Source organism: Zootoca vivipara, chromosome 6 (genome assembly GCF_963506605.1).
Source record: "Zootoca vivipara chromosome 6, rZooViv1.1, whole genome shotgun sequence".
In the NCBI taxonomy this organism is placed as follows: Eukaryota; Metazoa; Chordata; class Lepidosauria; order Squamata; family Lacertidae; genus Zootoca; species Zootoca vivipara.
In genome coordinates this window covers 55777956-55790297 of record NC_083281.1, presented here as the reverse complement: position 1 = coordinate 55790297, position 12342 = coordinate 55777956, and positions in this window count along the sequence as shown.

Genomic DNA, 12342 nt, shown 5'->3' with positions numbered 1-12342 from the left:
AAAAATATTGATATATGAAATACTCTTAGATCCTGTATTGATATTGCTGAACTTTATGTCATTTTCCTTTTTCTTTTCTTTTTTTAAAAAGAAAATTTCCTATTTATTAACAGCAAGGATGCTATTGGAACAAAACTGGAAAGTTACATTACTCCCTCACTGGGAAGAATGGCCTAACAATGTTTGGGATTTGGCTATAATGGCAAAAATAACATTGTTTCAGAGCAAAACTGGCAAGTGGATACAGAAACACATTCTAGGAAAACTGGCTAGCTTTTATACAAGGAAGTATGTCCTGTAAAAGCAAATTCATGTAGGTTTTGAATTTTTTAGAATAAATATTTCAGTTTTATGTTAATTTACATTTATTTGCATAACATGATATGAGGTGATTTTTTAAATTTAGTTTTGTTGAGAACTGATGATTGCTAAAAGAATAAATTGTGACTAATGATGATGATCTCTGGTTTTTCTCTTGGAAAACCAGAGATCTGTTCAAGAAAATTGGAGACATGAAAGGAACATTTCGTACAAAGATTACCATAATCAAGGACAAAAGTGGTAAGGACCTAACAGAAGCAGAAGACATCAAGAAGAGGTGGCAAGAATACACAGAGGAATTATACCAGAAAGATATGGAGGTCTCGTACACCCCAGGTAGTGTGGTTGCTGACCTTGAGCCAGACATCTTGGAGAGTGAAGTCAAATGGGCCTTAGAAAGCACTGCTAATAACAAGGCCAGTGGAAGTGATGATATTCCAGCTGAACTATTTAAAATTTTAAAAGATGATGCTGTTAAGGTGCTACACCCAATATGCCAGCAAGTTTGGAAAACTCAGCAATGGCCAGAGGATTGGAGAAGATCAGTCTACATCCCAATTCCAAAGAAGGGCAGTGCCAAAGAATGCTCCAACTACCACACAATTGCGCTCATTTCACACGCTAGCAAGGTTATGCTTAAAATTCTACAAGGCAGGCTTAAGCAGTATGTGGACCGAGAACTCCCAGAAGTGCAAGCTGGATTTCGAAAGGGCAGAGGAACCAGAGACCAAATAGCAAACATGTGCTGGATTATGGAGAAAGCTAGAGAGTTCCAGAAAAACGTCTACTTCTGCTTCATTGACTATGCAAAAGCCTTTGACTGTGTCGACCACAGCAAACTATGGCAAGTTCTTAAAGAAATGGGAGTGCCTGATCACCTCATCTGTCTCCTGAGAAATCTCTATGTGGGACAAGAAGCTACAGTTAGAACTGGATATGGAACAACTGAGTGGTTCAAAATTGGGAAAGGAGTACGACAAGGTTGTATATTGTCTCCCTGCTTATTTAACTTATATGCAGAATTCATCATGCGAAAGGCTGGACTAGATGAATCCCAAGACGGAATTAAGATTGCCGGAAGAAATATCAACAACCTCAGATATGCAGATGACACAACCTTGATGGCAGAAAGCGAGGAGGAATTAAAGAACCTTTTAATGAGGGTGAAAGAGGAGAGCGCAAAATATGGTCTGAAGCTCAACATAAAAAAACCAAGATCATGGCCACTGGTCCCATCACCTCCTGGCAAATAGAAGGGGAAGAAATGGAGGCAGGAGAGATTTCACCTTCTTGGGCTCCTTGATCACTGCAGATGGTGACAGCAGTCACGAAATTAAAAGACGCCTGCTTCTTGGGAGAAAAGCAATGACAAACCTAGACAGCATCTTAAAAAGCAGAGACATCACCTTGCCGACAAAGGTCCGTATAGTTAAAGCTATGGTTTTCCCAGTAGTGATGTATGGAAGTGAGAGCTGGACCATAAAGAAGGCTGATCGCCGAAGAATTGATGCTTTTGAATTGTGGTGCTGGAGGAGACTCTTGAGAGTCCCATGGACTGCAAGAAGATCAAACCTATCCATTCTTAAGGAAATCAGCCCTGAGTGCTCCCTGGAAGGACAGATCGTGAAGCTGAGGCTCCAATACTTTGGCCACCTCATGAGAAGAGAAGAATCCTTGGAAAAGACCCTGATGTTGGGAAAGATTGAGGGCACTAGGAGAAGGGGACGTCAGAGGACAAGATGGTTGGACAGTGTTCTCGAAGCTACGAACATGAGTTTGACCAAACTGCGGGAGGCAGTGAAAGACAGGAGTGCCTGGCGTGCTATGGTCCATGGGGTCACAAAGAGTCGGACACGACTAAACGACTAAACAACAACAACAATGATGATGATGTACAAAGTCTCTGTCCAGCATCCTGTTCTAACAGTGACTGATCAGGTGCCTCTAGGAAGCACCATAAGCAGGGTGAGGAAGCCAAAGCTCTCCTACATCCTCGCCCTCCCCCAGTAACCTTTGCTACTTTGGGATATTTCCATTTAGCTATTGTGGAAAATAACCACTGATTGCTCTATCCTCCATGAATTTGTCTAAGCCTTCTAAGCCACTTGACCACATCCTGTGGCTGCAAAAATCCCCCAAGTTAATTAGGTGTTGTGTGAAGAAGTACTTTCTCTTGCCAATTTCTCTGTATAAACCCAGTCAGTCTTAGGGGGGGGGGGGGAGACAGAAAATCCCTCAGTTCACTTTCTCCACTATCGTATATGTCATCTCCCTGCTTTCCATACTGAAATCATTTGTGCCTATGTACAACCAGATTTCTATCAGCATGAAGTGAGCAAAAGTTTACTGACCAATGAATTCTCAACCAAGGCTGCAACCCGGAATATAGCTAACTTAATCAATAATGAAAACATCATCTGTAATACCTGATCATAATGTGAGTTTCACACTTTATGTGATTTTTATTGTATAGATATAGTGGTTGTAAATTACTTTGATATTTTTAAATGAAATTGCAGTACAATTAAAAAGAAATAAATAAATAAGTTATGGGAGTTGTAGTTCAGCAACATCTGGAGAGCCACAGGTATTACTCCTGAATGCAATGCAAACACGTATTTAGTAACCCTTATTATAACACCCTTGCGGAGCAGGCCTTATTATCTCCATATTGAAGATAAGGGGTTGAACCTGAGAAATAGTGACTTCATTATATCTGCCTAGTAATTCATGACTAAAGCGAAATTTTGAAGCAAAAGCTTCCTGGCTCACAGCTCATACTCTTACCTGCCAGGCTATTACCTAACTGATTCCACAAAAGTGTTCATTCATATTATGTTGTTAATCCAGATTACTCCCTTAAATAGTTTACTGCCAGTGAACTGTCTGAAAATAGGTAAGTCTCTGTGATTAACCTCAATTAATAGCAGGGCAATTCTATAAAAAGCACACATCATTCCAAAAAAGATTTGTAGGTAGGAACTGGAGGGGAAAGGTAGCTGGAGGAGAGATTTCAGGGCTGTCTGCGCACGGAGGTTAAAATGGAGCAATTACTCGCCACCCTGTCTCCATCAGCAGTGCGAGATTCCAAGGGTATCAGGCACGCTTGCCGGGGTCTGTGTTCCCTTTGGGGGCAATGAGGCAAAACAAAGACTGCAGTGTTTTTATGATATATGACCTGTTCACATATATACAACCTGCACCTAGATGGATTGCAGAGTACAGTATTCACATCCTGAAGGACTTGTCCTTCCTAGCAGCTCAGCATTGGATTCAGAGCCATCCTAAGTGTCTCTCCGTAACAGCCTGCTCCAGCCAGCCAGCATGGCTGCTGCCCTTCAGTCCCCAAATGAAGTTCTTCTCTCCCTCCTTCCCAGGAGCACTTGCAGCAAACAACTCCTCCCCTTCAGCTTCCAGTATCGTGCCCCTGCCCGCCATCACCCTGGCAACCTCCTTTTCTCAAGCTCACTGCAAAAGGCACATTTCTCTATTGTTTACATCAGGCCAACAGTAATCCTGCCCCAAAAGCTACAGAGGCTGCACTGTCATGGCTTGCCATTATCAAACAAACCAGGCCATTATCGTCTTTTGTTTCTTCAACAACCTGCCCCAGCAAGCCTTGCCAGGTTGACCTCATGAGAAAGGTATTGGAACTGGAACAAATCCCTTTTTAAGACAAACTTTCCAAGCACAACTAGGGTTGCCGTTTTTTCAAAAGGTAAAAACCTCGCCTAAGATCCAGGACAAAGCGCTGCCTTTCAGAAATTCCCCTCAGACATCAATTCCACCTTGGAAATCTTGGAAAATCTGGACTTATGGCAGCCCTAAACTGCACCAAACTGGCAATAGCACCTGCAGTCTTCTCCTGGTCCACCTTGAGTTACATAAAAATACCCATAATTGACACTGAAGATGAATTTTGTACTGACACGGTCCATAGTGCACAGAAATGCTGACATCTTCAGAGACCTGATGTTCATTCCACTGAAGTTGGGCACATGTTTTCCTGCATAGTCACGATTTTTAGACACTCATATTTAAATAGGGAGCAGGGTGGTAAATTTGGTAAAGGCAATGATCTGACTTTAAACCAGGACCGTGAAGAGCAGGAGGCACGAGGCCGGGTATACTTCCCCCAGGCCTCGGAGGGCTAAGCTGCCAGGGGCCCCACCAAGGGGTATAACCTGATATAAAATATACCCTTCAATGAACTATATTGACCCTGGTGCTGGTTGTTATCTTAGACATATCCTGAAAGGGATGAATAAATATTCTAACTTCTTAATATAAAGATCAGCACACTAATCCTGGGTTATGAGCAAAGTCTAATATCACCTGCAGGGGTTCTGCACAGACAATACAATCTTCCTCTAAAAGTAAACTCAGCATTCAGGAAACACACAGATAACTTACTGATTTCTCATTAGGGCCATGTCTTTTCAACTACAAATTGAGCAAGGTAAATGAAACAGCAGACAGCCAGAAGCTTGTTGGAAATAAACAACTTACTCATCCAAAAAGGCCCCTTCCCGTTTCCATAAATATGTAATAAATTATATTTGGGAAAACACAAAAGGCAATACAGGAGCTAATGGCAATACTGTAGTAAATAAACCTTTGTGGCAGGGGGTTTGTGTAGTTCATAAAAGAAGATATCCACCAAGCCCAATGTAAAAACATTCTGCTAGATAAGAAAAATGGTTGATGTTTTTACTCAACCATCATTATTTCAAGGGACGCGGGTGGCGCTGTGGTCTAAACCACTGAGCCTCTTGGGCTTACTGATCAGAAGGTCAGCAGTTCGAATCCCCACAATGGGGTGAGCTCCCGTTGCTCAGTCCCAGCTCCTGCCAACCTAGAAGTTTGAAAGCACTTCAAAGTGCATGCAGATAAATAGGCTACAGCAGGAAGGTAAACGGCATTTCCGTGTGATGCTCTGGTTTCGGTGTTCCATTGCACCAGAAGCGGCTTAGTCATAGTGGCCACATGACACAGAAAAACTGGACAAACGCCGGTTCCCTCAGCCTGTAAAGCGAAATGAGCGCTGCAATCCCAGAGTCGTCTGCGATTGGACTTAGCTGTCAGGGGTCCTTTAACTTTTATCATTATTTCATAAGGATCTGTTTGTACTTACCGTACCTTTTGCAAATAACTATATTCCCACATTACCCTCAATAAAAATATAAACATGCCATCTGCATTATTTGTACAGTTGTTTTGAAAAATATCAAACTATGCATTAAAAAAAGAGGACAGGGAGTATGCTGCCATTGAAAGAACCGATCCATTAAAATATTTCTGCCCAGGACAAAACTAGTTACACTCTATTCCACCCTAAGCCACACACCCTAACTTTCTCGTTTAACAATTTCAAAGGCTGTTCCAGGGGTTGGGGGAGAGATGCAACTCTAAAAATGCAATCTTATACATGTCTTCTCATAAGTAAATCCCAGTGAGTTCAATGGAATTTACTTCTAACTAAATGTGTATAGGATTGCAGCCTCAATTACTGCTACTTTGGAGGCAAGCAGAAGCCACAGAGGACACAGAGCTCATGCACTTTTAACAGCTGTGGAGGAGGGGAAATTTCAATGGGTGCAGCTTACATGACAAGCTACACAGGTACAAATTTCTACACAGCTGCTGAAAGTGCAGGGGCCCTGCCCTCTTTGGCATCTGGCCAGCCAACAGCTATATTGACACATGCAGCCTCCAGCCTGTCAATATTTTGCAGAAAGGATTTATGCACACAGAGTAGATTTAGGTTTGCGCAATTAACAAACAAACAACAAAAAAACAAAAACCAGATTTTTTTTTTTTCGGTTATGCGAGTGATGTAGGAATGCACTGAAAAGTGTGGAAGGAAGAAATGGTGAACTCAAACATGTATATAAAAACTCTGAATGCAAATCAGAATTAAGAATGGGCAAGTCTGTCCATTTTGGTTTATCTCCGCTTCTCATTTTTGCAATCTTCAGTTCAGTTCTCCTCATTTCCACATTTGCAATATTTTTTTAATGTCCCCATGAAAATTCATCAGACTTTCAGTATGCATTTATCCCAATATACATATCTTTTGTGCAGTTTTTGCTAAAAGAATGCACTTTATTTTCACCGATATATGCAGTGAAGTCCATATTTATTTTACTTTAGTTTGTTGTTTTTACTTTATTTTATGTAATATTATATGATTTTAGCTTAACAGATATCTAAGCGGAATTAGAAGGTTAAATTAACATTTTTATGTTAAATTACTTTAAGAATATTTTCTTGTATGTATGTTTATGTGTGAAGTTAAATTTGTAATGACAATGAATTTCAATAAAGAATTTGTGTGTGTGAGTGCGCGCACACACACACTTTACTCTAACATTCACATTTTTGTATAAATATTTTGGTTGGAGAACTGCATTGTAAAACCCAAAGAAGTGCAAGATTTGAAGGATGGCTGTGTTTTCATTTGTGTATTATTTCAGACAGTGCAAATTAGACAGGTTTGTATAACCTCCCCCAAACAAATAATCACAAATGTTCAATATAGCTTTGACGTAGTCTAACCTCTGCATACGTTTTGTGCAGGATAAATGTTAAATTTAAATCTTAAATTTAATTTTAAACAGGAGGAACAGTTTCCAGCAGTCATTTATTGCCACATTTCTATACCATACTGCAGGCAGTAAAGGTAAAGGTACTGTAAATGACTCCTGGACGGTTAAGTCCAGTCATAGGTGACTATGGGGTGCAGCGCTCATCTCGCTTCAGGCAGAGGGAGCCAGAGTTTGTCCACAGACCGCTTTCTGGGTCATGTGGCCAGCAGGGCCGGCTCTAGGTAGATCCCCGGTGGTGCGGTGTGTCAGGGTGCTGGGCCGGCAGGCAGGGCGCCGTGCGGCAAAGCCGCACGGAAACCATCCTGCGCCCTGCGAGGGCGGGGGCGCCGGAGCGATCTCCACCCCTCAGCACCAGGGCGCGCGACCTGCTTGAGACTGCCCTGGTGGCCAGCATGATCAAACCATGCACAACGGAACACCTTGAAAGAAGCCAGAGTGCATGGAAATGCCGTTTACCTTCCCACCACAGTGGTACCTATTTATCTACTTGCACTAGTGTGCTTTCGAACTGCCAGGTTGGCAGGAGCTGGGACAGAGCAACAGGAGCTCGCCCCGTCAGCAGATTTGAAATGCTGACCTTCCGATCAGCAAGCCCAAGAGACTCAGTGGTTTAGACCACAGCGCCTACTGCAGGCAGTGGACACATCCAGTACCACTTCTAGCTGTAAATCTGCAGTCACACTCAGTTACTGACAGATTAGTATTTTAATAAATGCACAGCACCTATTTTTTTCACAAATAGGAGAATGGGCAACCCAGACAGGCTGGCTCAACGTGCCAGCCATAGGTCACAGCAAAACATTCTCCACTTTTAATACAGCAGAATCTACCTTTGAACCTTTAGAATAAAAAACAGAGAGCAAATCCTGTGGTCCCAGAAACGCAAACAAATTCCAAACAGAGTAAATACAGAAGGGACAAGATATTGCATCTAAGTGCCAGTGGTCAAAAGACAACTTTAATTTCCTTCACTACTGAGTTGCCCTTTCATTTTAGTTTCAGTCCCGTGAATTTACTGGTAATTCCCTGTCCTTCCATGCATATGTACCAGCTACCCTTCTGCAATTAACTTGTTTACCTTCCTTTGCTCATCAAAGTATTCACACTTCACATACAGCCCGACATAGTGGCAGCTATTCCCACAACCTTCTTTTTCTAGCTTGATACACAGTCCAGCCAAAACTGGCTCCATAACAGCATTATATCAGTACTTTTATTTTCAATTACTTTCCTAATGATGCCTAACATGGAACTCACCTTTTAAAGAGCTACTTGCACATTGATCCAACATATTCATTGAGCTATCCACCCCAAACCCAATATCTCTTTCTGTCACTGCCAGTTCACAACTCATTATGTGACATAGCTGAGGGTCACCTCAACCCTGGTAATAATGAGGCAGTGCCCAGTTTCTGTTACTTCCACTTAAAAGTGTGGATGAGTGAAACAATCAGTCTTGCAATGTTACATTTTTACAATGTTAGGTTCAGTTCTCCACATTTCCACATCAGTTTGCAATTTATTTATTTTCATAAAGTCTTCATGAAACCAGTGCTTATTTCTTCTCCTAATACACAAGTTTTTGCATGTAATTCTACCTAAAAGACATATTTTTGCAAAGCAAATTTCCCTCATACAGTGCAATATACAGTGTATATTATGTTCATTAACATAAGCATTTTAATGCACACTTTATCCTAGTACAGTATATGCATTTTCGAACACATTACTTTGCTGGACAACTGCACTGCAAAAATTTGGAAACCTTTTCGAATTTTCAAGGATGGCTGTGTTTTGGTTCACATTTTGCTTCAGAAAGTGTGAGTTAGGTACCGTAAGTTCACATTGAAATGTGAATTGAATTTCTACATCAACCCTACTGAAAGAGAACCCTCAAAGATTTCAACAGTCCTCATTTCCCAGCAAGTATATTGGGAACTGTTATAAAATCATATTGGGGGGGGGGTTGCAGGACACCATTATTAATGAACAGAGAGGGGTGACAGCTGCAATACCCAGAATCCTGTTCAATGCCATCTTCCCTGTCTCCCCACCCCTCCAGCTAGGACTCGACCCTGCCTGAAGGAAGGCTTAAGGATCTGCATATGCACAACAGTTAGCATAAACTCACACATTTCCCCTCTCCACCTCCCCTCCGCCAGAACAAAACAATGTTTCCAGAAGAAGGGGGGGGGAAACCGCCCAAATCCAAAGTTAAACTTTTCTACTCAAGTTAATAATACAGCCTATTATATGTTCTCTTACCATGAAATCTCTATCCGCTGCCTCTGTATTAGAACAGAGGCAGCGGATAGAGATTTCATGGTAAGAGAACATATAATAATATTAGTGCACATGTGCACAGTATTTTTTAAAATATTATCTGGAATGACCTGAAATACCTTCAGAAAGGAAGAAGGGTGTTGCTGAAAGCCTCTACAAGGAGCTATGTGATAAGAGACTTATCATATGGCCTTATCGTGCAGCCTCTGGATTGCTTTCATGTTGTATCTATCTCCTCAACCTTTGTGCAACTTTGAAACCCCACCGGTGCAAGGCTGTACTTTGTCACTTGCACCCATTTCCTGATCAGTCACACCTGGAATGCACCCCACATGATCGCCTGCTGTGCCACAAAAGAGACGGCATGTCTAGCAACACCTCCTTGAACTCTCGGCACATGAAAGGATTCAAAAGCAACTTTCAATATTGTCTCAAGTGTTACAAGTGTACAGCTAGCTGAATTGTCAGCTGTGAATTCTCATGAACAAAGGAGGTTCTCAGACAACCCCAATTTGGATGGATCTCTATCCTCAAAAATCAGGGGTGGGGAACCCGTGGCCCCCTAGGGGTTGTTGGACTCCCAGATCCCATCATAGCTGCCAAGTTATCCCTTTTTTAAAGGGATTTTCTCTTATGCTGAATAGGCTTCCTCGCGAGAAAAGGGAAAACTTGGCAGCTATGGATCCCCTCAGCCCCAACCAGCATGGTCAAAGGGCACTCTACAGTTCCCAGGATTCTTGGAGGGGAAGCCATGATTGTTTAAAGTGTTATGATGATACTGTTTTAAATATATTGCCTACATGGGGACTTACTCTCAAATACAGTGGTACCTCTGGTTACAAACGCTTCAAGTTACGAGCTCCGCTAACCCCAAAGTAGCTGCTCCTGGTTGCAAACTTTGCCCCATGATGAGAGCGGAAATCGCGCGCTGGCGGTGTGGCAGCAGCGGGAGGCCCCATTAGCGAAAGCGTGCCTCAGGATAAGAACGGTTTCAGCTTAAGAACGGACCTCCGGAATGAATTAAGTACGTAACCAGAGGTATCATTGTAAGGGCATAATGTTGCTGCCTAGGTCAATCAAGGCCACTAGATGGCATTTGCAAACTAACTTTTTCATTATCCATTTCTATTAGTGAGTACTTGCTGTATACAGTACCTCCAGTATACAGAAGACACCTATATAGCAGAAACAGGGGCTGACCATCTGGAGCCTAGGGGAACAAGGGTTAAAAGATCATGGTAGGAAAGGACATGGGTCAGTAGCACAGCATGTGTTTTACACCCAGAAGATCCCACCTTCAATCCCCAGCATTTCCAGGTAGAGTTGAGAAAGGTCCCCGTCTGACACTCAGGAGAGCCACTGCCAGTCAGCACGGGGTCCAGGGTTTCTCAACCTTGGGTCCCCAGCTGTGGTTGGACTACAACTCCCATCATCCCTAGCTAGCAGGACCAGTGGTCAGAGATGATGGGAGTTGTAGGCCAGCAACATTTGTGAACACAAGGTTGAGAAAGGATGTGAGACAATGCTGAGCAAGATAGACCAATGGACTGAATCAGTATAAGGCATCTTCTCATGTTCATAAAATGTAACAGCCATTGTTATGGGAGGTGGGGGAGATCTGGCCTGTAAAACAGTTTGAGACAGAGCTGAGGTTTTCTAACTTGTTCTTCAGACCTTTAATTAAGAGGGTTCCTTATGAGATGAACATTATTGTCAGAAATGTAAACTACAGCTACTTACATATTTAAAGCATACACCCCTCCCAAAGAATACTAGGAAATATAGTTTATTGTGAGAACTACAAAATCCAGCACCCGTAACAAACTACAGTTCCCAGGATTCTTTGGTGGAATGTGTTTAATGTCTGGTGTGGCCACAGCCTGAAAGTCTGCCTGCAATTTTGTGTCTCCCCATCTCCCTTGCAGAGGTCAGCAAACTTTTTCAGCAGGGGGCCGGTCCACTGTCCCTCAGACCTTGTAAGGGGCCGGACTATATTTTGGAGGGGGGGGAATGAATTCCTATGCCCCACAAATAACCCAGAGATGCATTTTAAATAAAAGCACACATTCTACTCATGTAGAAACACACTGATTCCCGCACCGTCCACAGGCCAGATTTAGAAGGTGATTGGACCAGATACAGCCCCCGGCCTTAGTTTGCCTACCCATGCTTTAGGGGAATGTTAAGCAGGTGCTATTGTGTTTCCTTCTTTCCACAGCTTGTCAGGTAGACCCAGCAGGCCTATTTATTCTTCCTGATTTGCTTGCAGGTGTTTCTGCATCTTCTTGTTAGTTATTTGTTCATCCTACACCAGGCTTTCAGACTACAATTGTTTTCAGACTACAATTCAGACTACAATTCCCATCATCCCTGACCACTGGTCCTGCTAGCTAGGGATCATGGGACTTGTAGGCCAAAAACATCTGGAGGGCTGAGGTTGAGGAAGCCTGTCCTACACCTTTTCTTGCATGTTTCCAAATGGCAAAAAGTCAGATTATTTTTAAAAGTGAATTTGTTGTGCTAGAGCAGCAGAACACTTTAATCTGCTTTAATTGCACAAACCTTAATTTATGGTATGTGCTTGAATCCCTCCCCCATTTCTCATTTATTTTGATGAAGAGATGCCAGCTTCGGAATTATATCACAGTGTCAACATTATAGATCAGCAGGAAAATGAGTAAGGGTAGATTACAATTAGGTTGAACCTTTTTTATTTTATTGTGCAAAGTCAGATTTATAATACATTAAGTACAACTTTGAAGAGGATCGATTGGAACAAAAATATATGTACCATGAAGGGCAATGGAGTTCAGTCAAGAGCAACAAAGCAACCCATACTTTCAGTCAAGCAAAACTTCTTTTTGCTTTTTATAGGCCTCACTGCTATAAGAATACCTAAGAGCACAACTATTAAATGTCTATGATTATAAAAAAATATTGCCCCTGGTGTCCTGTTAATTCTAATCGGAAAAACTGCAAGACTTTTCATTGTAATTTCCCAAGTTTTCCTGCTACTTCATCTTTGGATTATGACAGTCAACCAATCAGGAGACATTAATCCTTTTGTCCTAGTGTGGCACAACTTTGTGCCAATGCAGTGTCTGCTATGCCTGTTCAGTTGCTGATTGGC